The 12,833-nt window shown below is 35.4% G+C and overlaps 1 pseudogene; it reads right to left on the reverse strand.

The window, feature by feature from the left end:
* Window positions 1-7,435: 7,435 nt before the first annotated feature.
* LOC113254967 (cytochrome b5-like) lies at window positions 7,436-10,225 on the reverse strand (annotated as a pseudogene).
* Between the last annotated feature and the right edge of the window lie 2,608 nt (window positions 10,226-12,833).

Below are 12,833 nucleotides of genomic sequence, written 5' to 3' on the forward strand. Positions count from 1 at the left end.
GTCACCAAAAAAGGTGACCCACGTACCTATATTCTTCAGACTGGCCAAAGGTAAACTCCAGGTTATAACCCTGTAAACTGGTCTACTGAGTCATTCTCTCTTATCTCTATACTATTATCATCATGGGTTAGGTATCTGACCCAAAGAAGGGAAATGAGAGACTGATTCTTGGTTGGTGAGGTCACATACAGATTTAGTTTTTGAACTGGTGATTCCAACCAGTCTTTTTATGAGGATCATTTTAATAATTTCCACAGAACTGAAAGACTCCCCCCCCACCACAACCTTGGCCCTCATAGTCATTGGCAAGGGAGTTACAAGAGGTAAAGGATGTCAAGTTCTTGACTAGACTTCAGACTACAGTGAATGCGTAGATTTTGTGGTACCATCATGATTCTGTCAGTCTCATAGGGGGAGATGACAAAAATTTTTTGCTAAAGGCACTTCCTGATTAGTTCTTATAAGCTGGGAACCAGTTTCTCCGTTTATTCGGTGCTAGGTCAACCTGTGCATGCAGACTGGCAATGCCATGCTGGTGTGTGTGTGTGCTTTGCAAATATGTATCTGTATGACATGTAGGACGCAGGCCTATGAGTGCAGGTTTGTGTCAAGAAAGATATTCTTTCTGTCTTTCCTGTTTGGTTTTACTCTATAATTGGTGTTTTTCTAAGTTCATTTTACTAGGATTACAAGCCATTTCTTCATAATTAGGTGGTTGGCAAAGAATAGAGAGACTTGCCTAATGAAAAATTATCTTTTATTAGAAAAGCAATGTATGCTCACTTAAATGTTTTAAGTAGTACACTGAGTGTATAAATTTGAAACTGTTGCACTGTTAACAGCTTGGATACTACCCTTCTAGACTTTATTTATATGTAAGTGTTTATATGCATATACTTAAAAACATAAATGCAGTATAACTATGAATATCATTTGCTTCTTGTGTTTTTTCACCTAACAAAACTTCAAGGGGCGGCTGGGTGGCTCAGTGTTGTCAAGCGTCTGCTTCAGCTTGGGTCATGATCTCGGGGTCCTGGGACCGGCCTGCTTCAGGCTCTCTGCTCAGCTGGGAGTCTGCTTCTCCCTCTGTGCGGGTGCTCTCTCTTGCTCACTCTCCTTCAAATAAATAAATAAATAAATAAATAAATAAATAAATAAATAAATAAAATCTTAAAAAAAAAAAAAAACCCAAACTCCAAAACTTCAAGATACTGCTCTATGCCTGTATATGTGAATTAGACACATTATTTTTAATAGCTATCTAATATCCCATTATACAGATAATTATTTACTAAGTCCCACATTTTTAGTATTTAGGTTATTTCTGTTACTTTAAAAATCACGAATAATATTTTAATAAACATCTTTGTACTTACACAATTACACACATGTACAAGTTTGATTGAACAATGAATTCCTAAGTTAGATTATTTGATGTTTTGGTGGGAAAGTACAAAGCACAGAAAATGAGATTTAATTGGAATTTATTGTGGGAATAAATATCCTGCGACCCTAAGTGTAACAAGCAGTGGGCATTTTGGTCTGCTATCTTTTATGGCAAAACTTTAGAATGTTTACTTTCCATAGCTCTGCTTTCATAGTAGTAGCCGGCTTTAAATATATTCTTTTTTTTTTTTTTTTTTTTTTTTTTTTTTGGTCTAGAAAGCCACGAAATGTATACATTGACCTTTCTGGTCCTAGATCAAGGGCCACCTGTGTGTGCTCTGTAATGTATCTCAGGCATTACCTGTCTTATTTATTGTTGTATTCCCACAATGTGTCTAGCAAAGTGTAGGCAGTCACTAAATATCTGTTTATATATTGAAAGATACAGCAAAACTGGAAAATTTACTTATGTTGTAGCTAAATATTTTGTTCACAGTGAAACAAGAATTCTAGAGGCAAGAGAAGTCTAAGTTTTTCCTAGGCTAGGATATAGAGCAACAAGAAAATTTAATAAATATCTAAGGACTTAACAACAGAACAAAGATATTTATATGCATTATTGCTGGATGATACTTCCTCTTTAGCTAACTTTCTTCCAGCTTGAACTTCCAAACCAGAAAAGATGCACCTTAAAGTCTGTGGTCCCATTATATCTTGTGGTCACCTGTACTCCGAGGCTGCTTATCTTGCCCATGAGAGCAGTGCCCGTTGAGTTACATATGGATGGACTGGGTGGAGATGATGAACATTTTGCTACAGTTCTTCTATTTCTTGTGTCACCGTACAATGCTGATAGCTATGGTTATCAGCCATGACAGCAGGAACCACAACTCTTTTTGCACCACTTACTTTCAGATATTTCTGCCAAAAGTTGGCAGGTAAAAATGTGGTTCAAGCATCATCACTTTTCTTTCTAAATGATGGCAACAAACAAATAAACAAACAACCTCCTTACCCTCCAGAGGTATGGAGAAGTTAGTATCCCCTTGTATTTGTTCTTCTTTTACCTCTTCCCATTCAGGCACTCATGATAGTGTAAAAATTCTTTTCTATTCCTTTAACTTGTGCTAAAGCTGAGAGTAGTGGTTGGCATTGATAGCAATAAATCATAAGCTTTTAAAGCATATGCTACATATACATACCATTGCAACACCTCTTTTTAAACAGATGTAGGCTATTTGTTACTTTACATCTCTTCATGGCTGTGGAGAAATTATGTCTGGAGGCCATTTTAGAAATTTGCTTCAAAGTACATATGATCATTTCCATATAATTGTTAACCATTCCATAAAATTTTAGAAATGTAATATTCAAATATAATGATATAACTTTTCTCATTCCCACCTACATGATTGAACAGTACAAAGAACACTAATTCTACTGGTTCTTTGGTATAAAAATTTTACACTTCTAAATTTTGAATTGTTATTTACAGTTTGTTAGTATCCAGTAGAGAAAATGGAAAGTAGTTTATGTGTAGGTATAAAATAATGTAGCAGTCAAGCATAAAGTCTCACTGGATGCTTAAATTATTTGTTTCTTTGCTCCTGTAAACCAGAGGTTAGCTTTAGCCCTAAAGGCTAACCCTTGTGTCCCTAAAATCTGTTTAAAACCTTTTCACCAACCTTGAGTCCCTTTACCAGTTAGAAAGTAATTGTATATTTACAGCCTTTTGGGTCTCAGAAAGTGATTCAAACTGCTTTTGGAAGTGATGTAGTGAGAAAGAAAATTCCCAAAACAATTCTGGCATTAGATTTCTGACAGATTTAGTTTACAGAATGGAATCGTAGATATGATTAAACAATTTCTAACGTTTTCAGACCCACAACCCACTGGGTAGCTTTCAGAGCTCGTTATCACATTGTCAAATATTTTAAAATCAAGGGAGAAATTATGAAGCCATTTGATATTCTCTAGAGTTTGGGATAGCCATTAGTTTATCCATTAACAAACATTTCTTGAGCATCTATAACATGTCAAGCATTATTCCAGAGGCTTGGGATACACGAGTGAACAAAGTAGACAAAAGTCCTTTCCCTCATAAAGTGTTTAGGCATTATTTACCTTTATTTATATAAAAACGGCAAATATTAAAATATGTTGGAAGTTGTTAAGTGCTTTGTGAAGAAAGAGAAAGTAGAGTAGGGTAAAGGGGAGTGGAAATGCTGAGTTGGGGGAAGGGATGATAGATAAAGAGGGCACTGCAATTTGGAATAGCATGATCAGAACTGGGCTTATTAAGAAGGTGACATTGGAGCAAAGGTTTGAAGGAAGTGGAAGAGGTGGCTGTACAGGTATTAGGGGCAGAGCATTCTACCACTAAGCCAGTTCATGCAAAGGTACTGAAGTGGGAGTTCTGGCATATCCAAGAAGCCAATGTGGCTGGAGTAGAGAGAGTGAGAGAAGTTACTAAATCGTGTTCACAGTGGAAACAGATGAATGGGCCACTGCAGGGACTTTGGCTTTTCCTGGGAATGAGATTGGGGACCATGACAAGGTTTTGAGCAAAGGAGTGACATGAATGATGTGTCCCTGGGCTGCTGTTCTGAGAATAGACAGCAGGGGGCTGGAATGCCATTCTAGTCAGGAATGAAGAATAGGGAAGAGCAAGGGAGAGCTGTTAGTGGCTTGGTCCAGGGCAGTAACAGTGACAGTGTGCCAAGTAGTTGAATTCTGGATATATCTTGAAAGTAGCATCTACTAAATTTCTTGATAGATGAGATAAGGGGCATGAGATAAAGAGAGAGATGATTCCAAAGTTTTCTTGCCTGAACACCCAGAAGTTTGGAGATTCCATTACATAAAGTAATGAAGCGGGCAAGAGAAGCAGCCATGGGCAAGAGAACGATTAATCACAAAACATGTTTCCGATATAGGACCTACTTTGTAGTGTCATCATTTTATTAACATATTATTTTGTAAATGAGTTATAATGGATGAACTGGGCAGAGCTTGTGGACTTCGGTTGCTATGGTGATTCTATTTCTTACTTTATTAACATATTCTAAACATTTTTCAGCACATTATAGAATTTGTTGCACCATTTTAAAAAGAGCCATCCAGGCAGGTCTCATCATGGCCTAATTGAAGTTACCGATACGATGTCACTGAAAGTGGAGATGGGAAGAGATGTGGGTAGTAGGCTCTTGTGAGACAGTGTGAGCCATCTTGAGCACATTGTGTCTGAGCTATGTAAATTAGAACTAACCTTTACAATATTAAGGGGACCTCCTGAGTCTTAAGACAGACTGAGATGTATGGGCACTAAACTGTATGTCTGTATATTTGCTTAGACCATGGATCATAATTCAGCTATTACATTTTGTATGACAGGATTTTTTTTAAGATCAGTGTGGTCTTGAGAGGAAATTTACTGTAGGATAATTCAGGAGAAAGAGCCATTTTTCTTTCATTTTCTTTTTTTGTTTGTTTATTTGGAATAAATATCACATTTTACTTTAAGTTGGATACTTACTGAGTGAGAACGACCATTGGTGACTTTGATTTTTGCTTCTAAGACATTTTGATCTAAACCAATGCCCTTGAAATGTGTATATTCTCTTTAATTTAACCCATTGAAATATGTATTTAGCAAGTTCATTTTAGAGTCCAATTAATAGTGTCTTGTGGTTTTATAATATGAAGTCTGGTTGCTTGACTTTATGAAAAATGCTGATATATTTAACCTAATAGAAGGTATTTTATTATATGTAGAGGTAATGATGCTTTTCCCCAACTGTGCTATGTTAAATCCTATCTTGAATATTAAGTATTTAGCCCACGTATTGCTGCAATATACCCTGGTCCTGTAATTCTTTACAGACAAATTGGGTGAAATGAATGTAGTACAAATCTGACCAGCCCTTGGGGTATTAATTATATTACACAATGAACTCAAGCTCAGATATACATTTCCAAATTGCCCTTTTCATGGAAAGTGATTACTCAAGATTGGTAATCATATGAAATGCTATAGTTCATTAGATTTGTTATATTATGAAAACTGACAAAAGAAAATAAGAAAATGGATTTTTGTTTTCCATGTTTCATGAGACATAACACATTAATCTCATCAAATTTTAAACCTTATATGATTTAAAACTATATTTACTAGTTTTAAAATAGTTCAATTGGCGGTAAAATAGACATATAGTTAAATGCATGAATATTAAGTTTATAGTTCAATAAACTTTGACAATTGTAAGAACCCAAATAACCATCACCCGACCATAGACCAGCACTGTCCAATAGAACTTTCGGTGATGGTGATAGTGTCGTATATCTGTGCTGCCAATGTAGTAGCCACTCCTCATAAGTGATTTTTGAGCATTTGAGATATGGCTAGTCTGACTCAGGAACTGAATTTTTAATTTAATTTAATTTTAAGTATTTTAAATTTAATTCATATGACCACATGTACTAGTGGCTACAGTATGGGATAGTAGGGCCCTAGATAATTCTCAGCTGGGGCTATAGGAGAGAAATAAACCCTAAAGCTGTCCTAAAAAGTTTCCCCATTTCCTTTTCTAGTCAATACCAGCCCCTAATGACAGCCATAATTCTTTTATTTATCTCCATTAACTATTTTTGCCTGTTTATAGACTTCATATAAATGAAAATATACAGTGCATTTTCTTTTGTGACAGTCTTCTGTCCTTCAATATAATGTTGTAAGTATCAATAGTACATTCCTCTTTATATTGCTACATATCATGTGATATATCCATAATGTCAATGTAGCAAAATTTATTTATCCATTCTCCAGGTGTGCCCATTTCATTTTTGTCAAATTCATTGGCATAAAATTTTTCATGGCATCTTCTTATTATCCTTTTAAAGTCTGTATTATCTGTAATGATGTCTTTGTTTCATTTTTGATGTTGGTAATATACTTAATTGGTCTTGCTGGGACATTATCAATTTATTAAAGAAACAACTTTGGTGTTCTTGATTTTCTCTATTTTTTTTATATTTTACTTATTTCTGTTTTTATCTCTGTTATTCCTTCCTTTTGTTTATGTTTAAAGTAAAATCTATTAAAACTAACTAAATCTAGTTTTTCTCCTACCCTTTCATTTACTATATAAATTCTTAGCTATGCTATGAAATACCAATTCCTTCCATTTTTTTAAATTGGTTCTTCAGATATTCATCAGACATCTGGCTACTCCATGGAAGGTACTAGCATAAGCAATAGTGAACAAGATAGACACAATCTTTGCTCTTTTGCATTCATAATTTTGTTGAGCAGGTGGAAATCAGAAAGGAAATTGCAAGGATGGTAGGTACCATGATGCAGAATTGCAGAAAAATCTGGGCTTTTACGACAGGGGACTTACATGGATTGGGAAAATCATCCTGAGGTAACGCACCCTGAGATGAGCATGGCTGGGAGTTAGCTAGATGAAAGAGGAGGAGATAGAATACTCTAGGCAGGAGGGACAGATGTACAAGACACTGGAGTGAGAAGGAGCATGGATGTGGAGTTAAGGAAGGCCAATACGGATGGAATGTGGAAATGAGAAAGTGTGTAGCTTGGGATGAAGCTTGAGAAAGAGATGGGGCAAGATCACATGGTCTTACAGGCCATGTGGATAATTTTAGATTTATCTTAACTAAGGGTAATGGGAAATCACTGAAAACTTCTAAGCTGAGGAAGCACATCTGGTTTGCATTTCACAAATCTCATTCTGGTTACTGTGGATGTATGTTGAATGTAGACCGAAGGCAAATATTTATGAATAAAGGCTAAATGGGAAGTAATTGCAGGTGAGACATGATGTGAAGTGGATCAGAGTATATTCAGAATTCTTGTGCCCCAGTAACTATAGTTCCTGTTAAAATGGAACTCAAAGTGATGTAATGCCATGATTTTTATAAAATGCTTCCTTTGAGTTGACACTCCTTTTGAGCCAGATATACTAGGCAGTCTATTTCTTTCATCTTATAAACGTTGAATATAAAGTGCTCAAATGTGAGAATAATACTTTTATTCTGTATTGTGACAAGTCAGACGGGTGACTGCAGAATGTAGGTCACCTATAATATTCAACTTCCTAAGAAGACTTCTGAAATACAAAGTAGAAGAAAAATTCCGTTCTGTGTTGACAATTTCACTGAATTGCATAATTTTTCTGACAGCTTCACTTTTACATGGAAGTTTTGAACATTTAAAATTGAAATGAAAAGTTTGCCGGTGTCTCAAATCTTGAATAAAAAGTTTTTTTTTCAAATAAGTTTTGAATGTGATTTAACCATTAACCTATTTTTTTAAATTGCCAAAATTCAATATTTATATTGGCACAAAATTCAGTTATTCATGCATATACCTTAGGTGTTGTAACTTATTACTTTATTCTTTCTCTCTCATCATCTATTTATCTATAAGCCATCTATCTTAAAAAATTGTCATAAAGTTTGTCCTTAATGATTGTTTAATAATTATGCTGGGAAGAAATAAGATTTCAGTAATATATTTACATTTTAAAGGTTGTTTTTAATTTTTTGTAACTTTAACAATATTTTTTACTGTTTTATTTTTTTAAACAGAAAGCCTATGAGTACCATTTAAATAACCTTTTTCCTTTTTGATTTTTTTTTTAAGATTTTATTTATTTGACAGAGAGAGAGCCAGCCAGTGAGAGAGGGAACACAGGCAGGGGGAGTGGGAGAGGAAGAAGCAGGCTCCCAGCGGAGGAGCCTGATGTGGGGCTCAATCCCAGAACACCGGGATCACGCCCTGAGCCGAAGGCAGACGCTTAATGACTGAGCCACCCAGGCGCCCCTCCTTTTTGATTTGAATGGGGGAATATCTAGCTCATCTTTATTTGGGACAAAGTGGAAGTAAGTTAAGTAAATTAATTTCTCAGTGGGATTTATCATCTTCAATAGATTAAAGCACAAAGTAGATGGTCAATTTGGTGTAAGAATAAGCCAGTTAGTGGATTTTAATATTGTCAAGCTATCATTGATTGCTCAGATTTTAAAAGATGAATAACCTTATGATCATTCCATTTTCTAGAGATTTTTAAAAGTACATTTTAAAAGCCAAATATATTTTTAAAAGATCATGCCTACAATAAGTAAGTTATGTAGTGATAGAACATCAAAAAAAAGAGTTGATGAACAAAAAGGCACATTCTAAGAGCTCAGGAGTAGAAAGAACAGAAGAGTTCTTTTTGGTTTGGTTTTAATAGAGGAGAAAAGGGAAATAGGCGTATTAAAATTATTTTCATAAGTCAGAGGAAGACAAATACCATATGATTTCACTCGTATGTGGAATTTAAGAAACAAAACAGATGAACATAGGGGAAGGAAAAAACAGAGAGGGAAGCAAGCCATAAGAGACTTTTAACTATAGAGAACAAACTGAGGGTTCCTAGGGGGAGGTGGGTGGGGTAATGGGCTAAATGGGTGATGAACATTAAGGAGGGCACTTGTGTTGAGCACTGTGTGCTATATGAAAGTAATGAATCACTAAATTCTACTCCTGAGACCAGTATTATATTACATATTAACTAACTAGAATTTAAATAAAAATTGAGATCCAAAAAATTAGTAAAGTCAATTTTCTAAGTCTTTCCATTATATATAAGAAATAATTGTTTATGGCAATACCTTTAAGTTGGCTTCTACCCTTTATGATTTTACAAACTTAATTTACTTTGTGTGGCATTCATCTAGCAAAGATACATAAATATAAACACCAAAGTTTGACCTGTTATGTGTATAGTCACACACCTGTTTGGGTCCTAAAAAACTACAGTTATATATCAGGGTTATTTTTTTTTAACTATATATAATCATGGAAACTAAACAGGAATTAATCAACACATCTCATAAAGGCCTGACACCAGGTAAACCTTGCCTCTGGCTATGCCAATGAGTCAACAACTATGGGTTAAAGACTATAAATTCTTATTGCCATCTAAGTACCATCTGATGGACTTTTTTGTAAGTGGTACAACTGCATTTTCCCAGCAATTCTCTTGAACAACAAAAGTAATTTTTAAAGAATTAAATAGTAAAAAATAATATGCAATTAAAAAAAAACAAAATAATTTTTCAGGGGACAGTTTCTGTCAGTTGAAACAGTTAACTTTGGCTTATTTCTCCCTGGTCCAAAGCAGTCTTTTCTTTCATTGGCTTCCTGAGAATGTGTTTGGTCTTGGACTGTGTAGAGGTGATACATCAAGGCTACCACCAGTGCTGAGATGGCTGGGATCACCCAGTTGGTCCACCACCTGGAATTAGAAACAAGTAGTAATGAGGGGCGCCTGGGTGGCACAGCAGTTAAGCGTCTGCCTTCGGCTCAGGGCGTGATCCCGGCGTTATGGGATCGAGCCCCACATCAGGCTCCTCTGCTATGAGCCTGCTTCTTCCTCTCCCACTCCCCCTGCTTGTGTTCCCTCTCTCGCTGGCTATCTCTATCTCTGTCGAATAAATAAATAAAATCTTTAAAAAAAAAAAAGAAAAAAGAAACAAGTAGTAATGAGAGTTTCCGAAGTCTTGGTTATCTTTGATCTGTCATCCGGATGTGTGACGTATGTTTTGACATTTCTCCAGTGTCTGTAAAGTGCCCAACATCCTCAAAGTTTTCAGTAGCATCTGCTCCAGCTTGTTCCCTTAAGACTTCTACCCCACCAGGATGCTCCTCTGAAACCTTGGTCAAATCGTACACCTTGCGGTACAGGACCACCCAAGTGCTTTTGCTGTGGTTGTGCTTCTGGATCTTTTCCAGGGTGTAGTACTTGACGGTCTGGTCCAACTGCCCAGCCATTTAGGAATGCAGAGAGCCTCAGGCAGGGCAGAAACCAGCCAAGCCGGGTGCACCAGAGTGTGCATCTCAGCTGGTTGGACCCTGGACATTCCCAGCACTGTGGCCCCACACCCAGAGCCCCATTCTCTAGAGATTTTACTGGTATTTTTAAAGAACAATTCAGAATAGCAGAATATCGACAAGTTTCATTTCAGAAGAATTTTTTGAAGATCAAATATTAAGATATTAATTGAAAATTATTTTATATTGCTTTCTAACATATTCAAGTTAATGATTAGTTTGCTTAATTATTAGTGCTAGATACAGCATTTATTTTTGGCATACACTTTGGATTTTGCAAGATTCTTAATACAGAAACAAGCTACATCTTCCTTCTTTCTGTGACTATAATGTAGAGTTGCATTCCTGGAGTGTTTGATTTTATTGATATTTTCTAGTTCAGTATTTCCTAAATGTCATTCTACCATAATACATTTTCACTAGTTCATAATACAGTGAGAAAAATAAGGATAATGTATATTTTGCATAAAACTGAAGGTATTTGATTTAATAAGTATCCTTTATTTTCAGATTATACTATTACTGTTATGAATTTCCACAGTCCTGTTATTTAGAAATTATGGTAATAATAGATGGTGGTTGGCATTGATTTATAAGATATACTTATTTGACCAAAATGAAAAGTCTGCAACACTTGGTCAGACCTATAAATATTTAATTTTGGAATTTCACCAGTCCTTCAAACTTAGAGAATTAGGAACTACTAATTCAATTATTACATAGTTCTTCAAAATCCTAAGCAAAGGAAAAAAAAATTCTAAAAAGCTCACTTAAAGGAAATCTGTGTTCACATAGTGATAAAAACTTAATCTGTTTGAAAATAAATGTTCAATTCTGATTCTAGTTGTTATGGATCCTCATTTTTATCTGTAAGTATCCTAAGGTAGAGTTGGTCCTCTGTACTGATGTAGCTTTTAATTAATTAATTAATTTTTAGAGTTTATTTATTTGAGAGAGAGAGTGAGAGAGAGAGTACGTGAGAGGGGGGAGGGTCAGAAGAAGAAGCAGACTCCTCACTGAGTGGGCAGCTCCATGGGCTCCATCCCAGGACCCCGGGATCATGATCCGAGCTGAAGGCAGATGCCTAGCCTAACTAACTGAGCTGCCCAGGCGTCCCCTGATTAGCTTTTGATCTGACTTCTGGATTTCATTTATATGGATCAACTTTGTTTTGAAATTTAGGTGCAGTTAATTGAACTGACCACATTTTTCAGTCCATGGCTTATTTTTCTCATTGGTCCATACAAAGCTTCCTCTCTTTCCTTCTTTCTCTTTTTTTTCTCTCATACCTCACTTTCATTTACCCCTCTTTGAAAACTAAATATTTTAATCTACATATTTTAATTTGAATATGTTCTTCCAAAAGCATATTGTTTTATATAAATATATTCTTAATTAATAAGTGGTATTATCATATATTTTTCATTTTATTCCTTTTAAAACTGAGTCCTCTTTTTTGAGATTGTTCATGTTGTTACTTGTATATCTAATGTAGCTTCTAACTGCTGCATACAATTCCATAGTCTGTGTCAAGAACTCAGAAGGTTTTCTTAAGATTAAAAATCAGGAATGATAATATTACCTGAAATTAAATATTCTGTTCTCTTAGGGACTCCTTGGACAACAGTCACTGACTGGAAGTAGAAAGCTACTTGCAAAATCCAATAATAACCGAGGCTTAATATTTAAAATATGCAGGTGACTTTTGCAAATCAACTAGAAAAATACACCCCAGGAAAAAGGTAAAAATAGATTAACACAAAATTTAAAGAAGAGCAAACTTAGAAAATTAAAAGGCCTGTAACAAGACGGTCAAAATAATGAACAATATAAGAAATGCTAATTAAAATGACATTGAACTATGACTTTAAATCACTAGACTAGCAGACATTAGAAAGATGGATACTAGCAACTGAGACATGAAGGTGTAAGAACTCTATTGCACTCCAGGTGTTAGTGGAGAACAATGTAGCATGACTTATTTAGAAGAAGTGTAAGTGTAAACCCACCATTCTACTTCTGAGTATATATTTGAGGGGAATTAAGGGGGCATACATGGAGATTTTCTTTGTAGAAGTGTTCATGGAGGTGAGCTGGAAGCACCCTGGTGTCTGTTGTCTGGGCAGGGATAGATTAACCTGGATGCCCATCACTGGGACAGTGGGTACGTAAAATGTGGAGCATATGGGTGTTTAAATGTCAGCTATTATAAAGGAGTTCTGTGATATTTAAAATAGTTTGTATTTTTCTGATTTTAAATTTGAAGTCCCTTAAAGTGCTCATGGGCCACTTAAGAAAATTAAAGTGCTATATGTGGGATTTAAACAAACCAACAAGTACAAAAACCAAGCTTATAGATACAGAGAACAATTTGGTGGCTGCCAGAGGCAGGAGGGTGGGGGGTGGTGAGTAAAATACGTAAAGGGGGTCAAAAAGTACAAAATTCCAGTTAAAAAATAAGTAAGTCATGAGGATATAATGTATAACATGGTGGCTAGTTAATAATACTGTATTGTATATTTGAAAATTGCTAAGAGAGTAGATCTTA

This window comes from Ursus arctos, unplaced genomic scaffold (assembly GCF_023065955.2).
Source record: "Ursus arctos isolate Adak ecotype North America unplaced genomic scaffold, UrsArc2.0 scaffold_5, whole genome shotgun sequence".
Taxonomy (NCBI): Eukaryota; Metazoa; Chordata; class Mammalia; order Carnivora; family Ursidae; genus Ursus; species Ursus arctos.